The sequence below is a fragment of the Lissotriton helveticus genome, chromosome 6 (assembly GCF_964261635.1).
Source record: "Lissotriton helveticus chromosome 6, aLisHel1.1, whole genome shotgun sequence".
Classification (NCBI taxonomy): Eukaryota; Metazoa; Chordata; class Amphibia; order Caudata; family Salamandridae; genus Lissotriton; species Lissotriton helveticus.
This window is the reverse complement of record NC_136067.1, coordinates 725,892,996-725,906,673: the sequence shown is the minus strand read 5'-3', so window position 1 is coordinate 725,906,673 and position 13,678 is coordinate 725,892,996.

The window sequence follows — 13,678 nt, the reverse complement described above, 5'->3', positions numbered from 1 at the left end:
ATAATAGCATAACATTTCACTGACTGTTGGTCATCTCCTTAGTGCAGGACAACTTTAAGAACAAAGGTTCAAGATTATTAAAAATGGTCAAACACAGTTCTGGTTTACCGACCGGGATGCTTCACTTATTTTTGAAAAAATTAAAAAGGGGGGCCATTAGTTGATCCTCAGTATTATCTTATGACTCTCTATTATCCCCTTCCAGGTACCAGGTAGGATGGTCCACCAAGACCAGGATAAACCTATTGCCCATGGCTGTCTTGGGGCCCAGTGGCAATGAGTATCTGAACTCTTCCGCATCTGGGGCCAATAAAAGTGGGTGACAAGCCTTTCAAAGGTCTTGTCCTGCCCCAGATGTCCAGCTAAATGTACATCATGAGCCAACCGCACTAGGGAGTCTATGAAGCGCTGGGGTACCACCAGTACACAGGCTGACCCAGGCTCAGCAACCTTAGGCTCGCTATACAGGAGGTTGTTCTCCCAGTAGATCCAATGTGATCCAGACTGATAACCTGCTGCCTGGTTTGTGGCCTGTTGCCGCAAACCCTCAAGAGAAGGGCACTACCTCTGCTCTGCACAAAATTCCCCCTGGGGGGTCCTCCTTCTTGCTGACAATGGGTCAGCTCAGGCAGGTTCCCCTGTTCAGCAATTTTCTCCCATGTAGGTTCCAGGGTATCCCCCTCAAGGTCTGCCTCCTCCTGAACCGTGGGAACAAGGGAAGCTGGTTACCCATGCACCCTACTTCTTCTCTTTAAGGCAGGTTCCTGGGCCCTACTTTCAGGCTCCAGGATCTCTTGAACACCCTTGGCTGCCATAGACCGAGTGCTCACACATGCTCACTTAGGCAGACCCAACATCTCTACCTTAGCCCAAGGGGAGTTTTCTAAATCATTGCCTAACAGACAATCCATAGGCATGGCTGGCCTTACAGCTACTTGAAGAGTACCAGAGACACCCCACTCAAAGGGATCTTGAGCCACCTCACACTGGCTTTGTGAGTTGTGCGCTGCAACTACAGGGAAGAATGCATGAGGTATAACCTGCTCCTCGGACACCAACCGGCAATTGACAGCTGTCACACTAGCCCCGGTGTCCCTCAGAGCCTCCACTCTATGGCCATTGATGGTCACCCACTGCCTGTACTTTTTAGTGTTATCAGGCAGCTGAGTTTAAGGGACCATCTCAAAGTCTACTAATTAGACAAGGGACATTTCTGTGGGTTCCCACCCCCCTTGGGCACCCATCTCTTCCCCACCCAGGGCTACACTGGCCATCTGACGGGGTGGTGCACGAGGTGGCACATGCTGACCCTTTTGGGGACACTGGGGATCCTACCAATGGTGTCCCACCTGCTTACACTGAAAGCAGGTAACTGGCCCCCTGTGAACAGAGGGAGGCTGGGAACCCTTCCGTTGGTTCCCTTGTCCCCCCCACTCTTGTGTTGGGGACCCTGCCCACCTTTGGCTGAGTCTCCCACATGACCCTTGTGGACCTGGGGATTGACTCAGCGGTCCGCCTCCTCAGCAATCTTCCTAGGGTTAGTCAACTTGCTATCAATAACATGCCGGAATAGCTCTGGAAAACAATTAGCATACAAGTTCTCCCTTGCAATCAAATCATTGAGCGCTTCAAAAGTATCCACTTTTCTACCCTTCAACCAACCATCCATAGCTCTGTAAAAGAAAGATACATATTCTACCCAAGTGGTTCCCTCCAGCTTCTTACAATTTCTGAACCTCTGTCTATAGGGTTTTGGGGTCAAACCATACCTAGCCATCAGGGCTTCTTTCATGTGGGCTTAAGACATCCTATTTTCACTGGGTAGGTCTAATAAAGTATCGCTCCCCTCACTCACAAAGAGTCCCCACAACCCAGCTCCCCAATCCTTCTCAGGGATCCGGTGGGCCAACATTGCTATCTCATAGGCTGCAAATCACTGCCCAATATCTTAATGCTTATGGACATCTTTGATGGCATTCTTGGGGTTGTATACCCTGCCTTCTGCAGGCACAGATGGTGCGCCGCTACCAGAGGGATTGATCAGTAAGCCCTTTGCCTTGATCTCTAACTTCCTCGACATCTCATGTTCCATTCTCATTCTCTCTCTCTCCAAGGACAACTTGTTATTCTCTATTTCCCTCTGACCCTCCATCTTAAGCTTAGCCATCTCCAGCCTGTGTGTCCTACTTCTCTCCCTGTCTTCCAGCTTTCTGGGGGACAGGTCTTTGGAAGAGATACTACTGCCAGGTCGGGATGGTACCACTCCCCTTGCTGGAAACACTGGCCTATCCAGTTGCCCATCTACATCCCCAACTGGCTCCACCACCAACTCTGGGGCATTTCTTGCTTCTACCCAGTCCCTCAGCACCTTTTGGTAGTCTTTCTTTTTAGAAATGCCTGGTGAAACAACTTTCAATTCCTTACAGAGATGCTTGAGCTGTTTCAAAGTGTAGGTTTCCAAACTCTCTTCCTCAAAATCTAGATCCATAGATGCATCAGATGCTGGTCTAATCATGATAGTAAGAATTGGGAGTTTTCAGGAAAAATAACAGTCCAAGGAAAAAAAAAATCCTCCAAAAAAAAGTATGTGTTCGCGATTGGTCTGCATTCACTAGTAGTGTACACCAATTACTGTATATGAGTCACAAATGCAGGTCCAAATCCTCACCGCTGACTACCAATGTTAGAAATGGGGGTCTCTGGTTGGCAATGGTTTACACCTTTGACCAAATAGGGACCCTTGCTTCTAAGTCAGAGAAAGGGGATTACACTACTGGATAACCCCTGCTCACCCCTTGGTAGCGTGACACAAGCAGACAGGCTTATCCCAGAGGCAGTGTGTTAAGCACTTGTGAACATATACAGTAATACAGTGAAAACACTACTGATGGACACCACGCAGGTTAATAAAAATAAGTATTCTTTGTGTAGACTTATCACAAGACCATAAATGACAAAAATCCACAATACTGTACTCAATAATATTTCTTCAAGATGGTAGAAATAGCTCAGAAATAGGTTATTCACTTAAAAGCAGTCTTTAGCAACAGATATCCCCAACTGGAGTTATCACGATGTCAAAGTGTAAGGAATCCCAAAGTACGGCACCGACCGCGTGGTGCGCAGAGTTAGGCTCAGAGTCAAAACAGACCCAAAAAGAACAGTACTTTGGGAAAGCGATAACAAAGACAGATCACAGTGTCTGGGAGATGCGGCATCGTTAGCGCATTGTAGCGTTGGTTCCTTGCTTAAGGGGAGAGGATGCGTCGGGACCTGGATGCTTGCGAAGGCAGGGGAGGCATCGGTTCCTGACTGGAGAGGAGGTGATGTCACAATGGGGCCGAAATCACGGTTCCGTACGATGTCACAATGTCGATGGATTCTTGCCCCTCATTGACGATCAGCTCCGCGATGATGTCGACTTAAGAGTCAATGCGGCACAGCAGCAGGCTGACGTTGCAAGTCGGAGCAGCGCGCAAGGCCCTGGCAGGCTTACGATGTTGTTCGCTGGCATCAACGTGGCACGGCGGCTGGCGGCGAGCCTACGTTGCAAGTCGGAGCAGTGCTCACGGCTTCGATGCAGATTACTGCGTCGCTAGCCAGCATCGGGGTTGCAGAATTCCTTCTGTAGCAGCTAGAATAACAAGTTCCAGATGCAGGCAAACAGAAGGGGTGAAGTCTACTTTCCTTGGCAATGAAGAGATCCCTGCATGCCAACCCAGCAAACAGCACACTGGCAGAGGGGCAGTCCAAACTCCTGCAGCTTGGTTTTTCTCATTGGCAAAAGGTTTGTCTTGTTCCCAGAAGTGATCTAAAATCCTGGGGTCTGGGTCCCCATATTTATATTAGCAACTCCTTTGTCCTCTAAAGACAGAGAGGCCTTTGCCTAGTCCATACCAGTTCTGATCAGTCCTGGAGCTCTTTGTTGACAAGACTCCTTCTTTCCTTTCACAATGTAGGCCATGGACATCAGACACACCACAGGAGGTGGAGCCACCATTGTGGGGGGAAGGCACAGCCCTATTCAGGTCCCAGGTGCAACTCCTCCCACCCATCTACATGCAGATCTCTCTATTCAGCCCTGTGCTTACTCACCGTGTCTCCCGGAACCCCCAGCCGCTATCACTCGAACTCCAGACAAGGAATACACAACCTAGCAGAGGCAGGCTCGGATAGTTAGGCAAGAAAATACCTACTTTGTAAATTCGAATTTCTACCATGTTCCCTGGGTCAGTTAGGATTATAAGATGTTATAATCAAACTGCCCATTCTGGCCTATGGGGAACAGGTAGCCTTGCAATACTGAAAAGCACAAATAGCTGCAATTCACTATTAGGACATACCACACACACCAGGGCATGTCCTACATTATACTTAAAATGCACCCTGCCCTTGGGCCTACCTTAGGGGTGTATGATATGAAGAAAAGGGAATGTTTCGGGACTGGCAAGTGGGTGCACCTACCAAGTCGACATGGCAGTCACAGACTGCACACAGGCCCTGCAATGGCAGGCCTGAGATACACTTTACAAGCTGCTTCTCTGGGTAGCAAGCCCACCAGCAGCATTTGATTTACAAGCCCTGGGCACACATGGTACACTGTACCAGGGTCTGACAAGTAAATCAACTAACCCAATCATTGAGTCACTATTCAATACATCAATTTAACATGGGGAGCACTTGCGCTGTGGCACTGAATAGCAGTGGCACAGTGCCCAAAGCATTTAACCAGCAAAACAGATCAAAAACAGAGGAAGTAATCAGTAAAAAATGGAAGGGAGACTCACGTCAATTATATCAGGTCTAACATATACAAAACACAGTCCATTGTTATTTTGCACACCATTCATGCTCTAAGATTAGGCCATCATAATTGCATACCACATGTGTGTTTAGAGAATGCTAGTGTGTTCCTTTTCATATACAGGCATGTCCAATGGGAATTTTTCAATACATGTCATCTACAAAGCTGTTCGCATGTGGGAATTGGGCTGTACAATAGAGAGGCACCATCGTTTTCTGCAATTACATCTGCGTTTATGAGTATGCTATGTTGTTATGAATCCTGGATAATAGGGCAATAACCTCAATACCCTGAAGAGTCCACTGTGAGATACAACACATGCAATGGCAACTAACCTCTAGTAAGTAAATAACACAAGCAGGGTTAGGGAGCATAGGACCTTCACATGGGTCGGTAATATGTGGCTGCACTGAGTGTAGTTGCCCAATACTAAGTTAATGTAATCAATCAGGTGTGATATAGCCAGCCTGCTTAACCTGCATTTACTGTAATTCTCTTCACCATCCTTCTAAAACAGTGTCACTTGCTGCCTGAAAAACTGCTCACTTCTTCTCCATTCCCTCTACTGAGCTCTCAAAATATGCATTCGCCTCACCATGACAAAGAGGGCTGGCATTTTTAAAGAGCGTGTTGCTTGATGAGTATTTTTTTTAATTTTGCACTAAATATCCCCTGCTTCTTCATGGTGCTAAATTGCATTGGCAAATTACCTGTTTAGAAATGTGATAAAGCTTTTGGGGTGAGCAGTTGTCCACCTAAAAGATTAATAACACTGACATGTCAGAGTAAACCTTAAAGGCACTAAAATAACCTGAGGTCCACCCTTGTAGCTGTGGCACGGAGTAGGCAGGCTTATCTCAAGAGAGTGTGTATAGTCTTATTGCAGTCCCAAAACAATAATAAAGTAAAATTGCCAAACAATAAAAAAAGCTATTTAGAAAAATAAAGTGAACTTTAATAAAGACAAAGTTAAACCAAAACCACCAAAATCCAATAAGGGGGAACATAGATATGATTTTTTTACATTTTAAATAAAAATAGCACCAAAACGGACTAAGCACCAAAGTCTATGGAAGTGGTAGTCTATGGAAGTGGTAGACTCTAACCTAGGCACGATTTCAAGTGACCATGATGAAGCAAGGGTCAGATACACCAAGAGGGGTTGCCTTGGTCAAAAATGTTACCTTCTGATTCAGTCTTTGTTATGGGGCTCAAAATAGGGCAAGTTTGAAATTGTATCCAAGGAAGGTGAATCAAAAGCAGACACATTTCCCGCCAGGGCCCCGTGATGGCTCACAAAAGCCTTGGAAGTCCAAAAATGTTCTTAATCACAACTTTTTATTGTTCCTGAAGCAGCTCCTCTTTGGCACTTCTGCGGCTCCAGAGACCGGCCTCAGTAGCAGCATTTAGGAGACAGGACTCATTCCAGTAGAGTCGATCTGCAAAGTCCAATCCAGGTCCATTGGTAGTAGTGAATGTGTCACATCAGGAAAATGGCCCCTTGCAACTTGTTTTGCCTGTATCAAAGAGGAGGCAAGCCATCTGACCCTTGAAGTCTACTTCATTGTTCTGGATACAGGAGGGAGCAGGTCTAGTCCCTCATTGGTCCTCTCAGGTCACAGACAGAAAGTCCTCTTTTTATCTTCTGGAGGTCCAGAAAATGTTCGGAGCAGGGTGCCTTGGAATGACACATTTATGGTTAGCAAATCTAGTGGGTGGGGTAAAATAGCTTATTCCACCCAGCAGGCAGTTTTAATCGTCACTATATTAATGCCCTCGGGAAATAGACACCTCACGTTTGTTCTTTCACACTAAGTGAGACCACATGAGTGGCAAAGCAAGACATCTATGAACAACATCCCACCAAGCACCCACCAAGCACCCCCGATACAAACCTGGTAGCACTTTACATATGAGCCAAATGAAAGGGTGCCAGAAGGAGCCAGTGATGAAGCATGCCACCCATTGGGTGGGTGAGGGATTACATCTTCAAAATTAAGAATCCCCAACCTAGGTATTCTCTACATCTTTGTGTCTTTTTCCTACCAATATATATGGTCAGTTTTGGTGTGGAACTGACTGTTTATATTTCTGCAGTCTCTTTTGTGTTAGATGGTTAGATTTGTTTATCTGCATTTCTTTCATTGTGTTTGGGGCTGGTTGTAATTTGCAGTCCGTGGTCATTATTTTAATGAATTTATTCCAATTTTGGCAGACAACCATCCTTGTTGCTATGGGCCGTGGCTATCCCAGGATACTACTGCTTATTTTCCAGACTTTTATTTTTCAATATAGTGTCTTGGAACTCATGAGTCAGAACTGAAATCATCACAGCAAACAGAACAGAAACAAGAATTTGAAGCCTCCTGAGACAGGAGAAGGAAGTTGCACTTTCTATACAACAGGATGTCATGCTTGTTTTTTGTCCGTCATTCATCCCCTTTTGTATTGCTTTGTTTTTTGTCTTCAACACCATCTGTTCCTCTAATCAAGAGAAGTCTATTTCACCCCAAATTTCTATCCCCATCTCAGGTGATGGTGTCAAGGGCTGGACCTATACGTGCTGTAGTTGAGACAATGCAAAATAGCTTCAAGAAAGATTGGTTTTCAGGCGCAAAGATTACCTGTCCAGTGTTCAGTGTTCATGTTAAGAGTACAACTGAGGAAGTGCATATCACCACTATTTCGATTGATACATCATCACCAAATGCTTCCATGTTTTCAAAGTTAGAAAAAGAAACAATAAGAACAACTTTGGCCCAAAGCCATCCAAAGAAAATTCACTATAGTTCAGCAAGTTCTGGATTTGGCCCTCTAAAGAGAATCTCCTCTAAGGGATGCCATTTCCTAACACTTAGGGAACACATTGCAGTCTTCTCAATTCACCACAAGGCACTGCATTATGGGAGGCCAGGCAGACGTCACCAGGATACATTTGAGCAAAAACCTGCAATCAAATCAGAACAGCACCAACCACAGTAGGCTGAGTGTTGCTGCTAGAGCTCCAGAATCTACAATGAGAGAAGGAAATATTTTGATTATTTTTATGATGACGCCACCATGTGTAGATCAAGCCTTGATGCTCGTGGCCGGCATTCAACTCCAGCAAGCACAAGGAAAAAGATATTACTATCATCCAAAAATATCCAAGTAGTATGTACCTCTATATAGTTTGCTGGAGGTGTAGCAGCTGAATAAGAAATACAAATCACTATCATATCATGGCTCAGCAAGGAAGAAGCACACCACCAAAACCATGAACCGGTTGAATCATACAGTGGGAGACTGGCTAAAATGTTGGTGCTAATCATCTTTTACATTAATATGTTAATGAAGAAAGGGTTATGGCTGTGTGGTAATCTTTTGTCTGAAATGAAAGGTTCCTAGATAGGACAATGTCACAGTAAAATAGTAGGATTAGTTGGTTAAACACTGTAAGGTAGCAACATGCACACTATCCATCTCAAAACAGATATATGGATCAATGGGCAAACTATACACTATACGAGGATTACTGCCCACTGTGGTATCTTCAAAGAGATTAACAGGAGACCACCAGCTAACAATACTGCTTTTCTATACGTTCATCAGCATTCCAATGGTTGCAATGTTTTCCAATGAGAAACTGTGAACACAGCTTTCAATATCCAAAAGAATTTAATGCAAATCTCTATGAATGATCTAAATCTAGGGGCATCAGGATTGGATTTGCTGTCACTGACAATTGTCCCAACCTTGTCATAGACAGAGCAGATGGTGGTAAGTTTTGAGTCCTCTGTTTAGATCCCTGCATCAATCTGATTGTACAAAGCTTCCCCAAAAAGGGAAAGGCGGAGGAAACCAACCACTTATGAACAGATTTGCAGGATTGGTATGCATTTTGCCTATTTCTTTAATGCCCAAATAAGTTTGAGGGTCATTCAATTTGCTAATACATTTCCCCTAAAAGACTATGGCAAATTGTGACCATTGAAACTATAGGTTGTTCTCAGGGCCGGACTGGCCATAGAGGGCACCGGGCAATCCCCCGGTGCGCTGCACGGGTGGGGGCCAGTTTTGGGCCCCTGGGGCCGTTTTTGTTACAGGGCCATTTTTGCAGCATAGCTGCAAAATCGGCCCTGTACCAAAATTGGCCAAAAACCGGCCCCGGCAAAGAGCTTGGTGGCCCCTCCAACCCCCCTGAGTGGGGAGGGGGGGCGGCCAAGCACTTTGTCAGGGCTGGTTGTGGTTCCCAGTCCGGCCCTGGTTGTTCATGCTGTTGTACAACCTTTTCCATGAGTGCCATGTCAATTAAGAGTTACTGGGTTCAAATTGTGCTGAGTCTTCAAACACTGATGTTCTTGGACTTAACCTTTCCATTAATCCCACACCTGAGCACCAATGACACTCTTTTAGCACTTGGCCATCAGGGTAGGACATTCAAACTGTCCAAGGCTGTTCAATGGGTAGTGTGGTCCAGCCAGTATTTTAGTTTGTTAAACAAAAGTACTTGAATACTAACAACCAATCAAATGACTGCACATAATATTTAGAGGGTGTGATAAGCTGGCCTGGTATATGATGTCCACTAATGTAAGTGGGCACCTTGCACCAGTTCAGACATCCCTTTTGGTGATTTAAGAGGTCTCAGACAACCTTAGAAAGCTATCCATGTGGTAGCTGTGGAGAGCAGCCTTCAGGCTTAGTCTTGAAGGAGTGTAAATCAGCTTGTTTTGCCTGAATGCAATCTTATACTATGGATGAAATAAAAAAGAACCACACAAAGTATTTATAAAATGATGCTTTCTTTATATAATGCTATCTACTACGTTACAGTATCTCCTACACGGAGATAGACACAGAGCACTCAAAACATAAGCAAAGAAATCACAGTAAGTAGCACTAATACACATTGGGCCCCAGGGGGGGACCAAACCATATACTAAGAAAGTGATATAAGAACCATGACTCGAGTCAGGAAAATGTCAAGAGGATGTAGAATTGATGGGGACCCACAGAACCACCCAAGGTAAGTAGATAGGGACCCCATGGAGAGCGTGTGCAGTGTGGGAACGCGACCACATTCTCCGTACAAGTCTATGTGTAAGTTGTGTATGGGATTTTAAAGATAGGGACCCTTCCTAGTGGAACCTGTAGAAACCCTTGGAACAGAGAAGGCTGGATAGCCACTCCATCTGTGGATACCATGGTACCCAAGTTACCTATCCCAGGGAAGCCGGGTGCCTAGGTGTGAAGTGGCAGTGGAGACAGCCTTCAAACCCAATGGAGGACTTTAGGAAAGTGCTGCTGGAAGAGGAGAAAGTGTCCGGTAGAATCCAAATGTGGATTCTGGAAGAGGAGTACCTGTAAGCAGAGGGGACAGTGTCTATGTCACTCAGGAGTGAATAATAGACTTGGAAGACAGATGCCCTCCAATGTCAGGTGCTTTAGGAAGGATGATATGACCATGACTTTGCAGCTGGGAAGACCAGGCAATGCAGAGGATGATCAGGGCCTGGATATGAGCTGTCCCACGAAGGATGTCAAGTGCTGAGGGGTCAGCATCCAGCAGGGGTACAAAAAAGCCTTGACACATGTAACCCTGCAGGAAATCAAGAAGGTTAATGATTGGAACCACAAGGTACAGAAGACTCACCACAAGCAGAGGAGTCAGGGCAAACCCAGAGCAATCAGGGGAGCCTCAGGAAAGCAAAGATGACTCAACTGGACCCACAGGCTAGAGGCACAAGGATCACAAGAGGACCTCGAGCAGCTCCCAAAAGGAGGCAGTGGGCACTTCGCAGTGAGGCAGTGTGACTGAAGATCTTGGTGGAAGAAGTTGCTGGAGGTTGGGGCTACTTGGAGCCCAATGCACTTATTTATTTTATTTATTTCGAATTTATTATGCGCGACAGCTACCCGCAGTGGGTTTCCCGGCGCAAGGAACAGACTAAAGAAGAAAAACTGACATCAGACACAGCTGGATTTAGCAACAAGAGATACAGGGAGTAATTTAAAAAAGTAGGGTCTTTAGTTTTCCCCGAAAACAGAGCATATTAGTCTCGGTTTTCAAGGCAGCGGGCAGGGCGTTCCAATATTTGGGGCCAAGATGGGAGAATGATCTTCCGCCCATCTTCGCTAGCTTGAATCTAGGGATGACATAATCACAGTTGGCTGATGATCTCAGAGTGCGACAGGGCCTGTAAGGTTGGACTAAACTTTGAAGATATGGTGGGGCAGAACCCTGTTTAATTTTAAAAAGATAACATAAGGCTTTAAATTTGATTCGACTTGAAATCTTGAGCCAGTGAAGATCACGAAGAGCCTGCACGGCCGAACACCTCCTCGGAATATTACAAAGAAGACGAGCTGATGAATTTTGTACGACCTGTAATTTCTTAACGGTCGCGACGTCTGCGCCAAGATAGAGAACATTGCCGTAGTCCAGGCGGGATGTTACTAACGCCTGGACTACGGTTCTCCTAGTGGCATGAGGCAACATCCAGAGAATTTTTTGGAGCCATCTTAAGGTAGTAAAACAGGTGGCCGCCACCTTAGTGGCTTGTTGCCTCATAGACAGTTTGTCGTCTATAAGAAAACCCAGGTTACGTACCACCTGGACTGGTAGAGGAGTAGGGCCCATAGTACTGGGCCAATGTAGTGGGCCCCAAAGGTCCTTCTGCTTCCCTAAGATGATAATCTCGGTTTTGTCACCGTTAAGCTTGAGGAGATGCTTCTGCATCCACTCAGCCACAAGTGACAAACCAGTTTTCAGACCAGACACGTTGCTGTCTTCAGTGCTGGAGAGGGAAAAAACGATTTGCGTGTCATCGGCGTATGAAAAAATAGTCAGCCCGGCTTCCTCTGCGATGGTAGCAAGAGGCTTGATGTAAATATTAAATAGCAGCGGGCTGAGAATAGATCCCTGTGGGACGCCATACGCCGATGGACAAATCGTAGATGCAGCTTTCTGGGAGAAAACTTGGAACGTGCGGTCACTTAAAAAGGAGGCAAACCAGGCAAGTGCAGGGCCAGCTATTCCAAGGGAGCGGAGAGAGTTTAATAAGATGGAATGAGACACGGTATCGAACGCTGCGCTCAAGTCCAACAGGATGAGAGCAGAGGTTTCACCGCGATCGATACCGTGCCGTAGTCTCTCCGTCACCCCTAGTAGAGCAGTCTCAGTAGAGTAGTGAGCCCGGAAACCGGACTGAGACGGATGTAAGAAGCCCTGATTCAATGAAAAAAGTAAGCTGCGTGTTGACATGCCTCTCCAGTATCTTTGAAAAGATAGGCAGCAAAGAGATAGGTCTGAAATTGGAAAGGTTTGATGTGTCCGCACCAGTCTTTTTCAGAAGTGGTACCACCATCGCGTGCTTCCAGTCCCGTGGCACACAAGACTCACTCAAGGAGGCATTCAGGAGTCTCATAAGGGGGGGCCGACATTCCAGGTCGAACAACTTTAAAATTTTTGCAGGCACCGGATCACGCGGTGAACCAGATCTTACACTGTTCAAGCAGGTAAGGAACGAGTCATCATCAAATAAGAGCCAGTTAGTTATCATTATCCTTGGGGATAGAGGTGCTGTCATAGTCACGCACCCCAGTTGAGACTGAGTTGCTATGTTAGAGGCACTCATAGAGTTGTTGATACGCTCGACTTTGGTGATAAAAAATTCCGCAATGGAATTACATTGGCCTTCTTCCAAGACAGGGGGGGTCGGTAGAGCATCAGCACCGGTCAGTTTTTTTACCACAGTAAATAGAGTGCGAGGGCAATTCTGAGCTTGCGACACTATCTTTGACGTGTACGTAGCTCTTGCCTCTTTACACCTCGAATGATATCCCTTCAGTGCTTCTTTGTAAGCGATCTTTCAAGAAGCAGAATAGGTGCGCCTCCATTTTCTTTCCAAGGCTTTACAATGAGTTCTCTGAACCTTTAAATCAGGCGAGAACCATGGGGCCGGACTTCGATGGAGTTTAGAGAGTCTCGGAGTAGAGGGAAGCACAATGTTTACAGCATTCGTAAGCCAGGATGTAACTGCCAAGTTCAAGTCTTTAAGAAGAGCTTCATCATTCAGGGGGCGAGTATCAAAGAGACACTGATTAAATTTTAAAATATCTAGTTTACCCCATCTATGGACTAGTTCGCCCTTGCCCTGTCTATTCAAGATAGGCAGTTTGATATCAGATAGGGCGAAATGGACTGCAAAGTGATCAGTCCAATCCAAGGGACGAGCATTCTGTGAGCAGTCAAAGGAAAGATTGGAAAGGATTGGATCCAATTGATGCCCTGCAGAATGAGTAGGGCCTGAGTTACACAGCCTCAAGCTCAGAACCTCTAAATCACTTAAGAAACTCTTACTATTGGCGCACAAGGTGTCATCAAGATGCAGATTTAAATCGCCAAGAATAGTAAAATTTGAGGCTTTAAGCAATAGAGGGGCTATAGAGTTGGTAAGCACGGATATCCAGGTATGGGCGTTACCAGGAGGACGGTATATTAAGAGGCCAGATAAAGTAAATTGAGGGTTAATCGCAAGTTTAAAAAGCGCAGCCTCACAACCAGGAAGAGGGAAAGCTTCAAGTTTGCAAAAATAGCAAGACTTGAAGATTATTGCAATGCCTCCTCCTTTTCCAGATTCTCTGTCCTGTCTCAATATAACATAGTTGTTAGGAACAGCACACGCGATATCCGGGCCGGAGCTACCATGAAGCCAAGTTTCCGTTAGGAACAAGGCATCAGGCTCCTCAGAAACCAAAAAATCTAAAATATTTGATTTATGTTTGGGTAGGGACCGGCAATTGATGGACCAGAACTGAAGGGTGGAGTGTTTAGTGGGAGGTAACTTTGTCCTTCTACGACCACGAGTATGTACCGGTTTCATAGCCTTA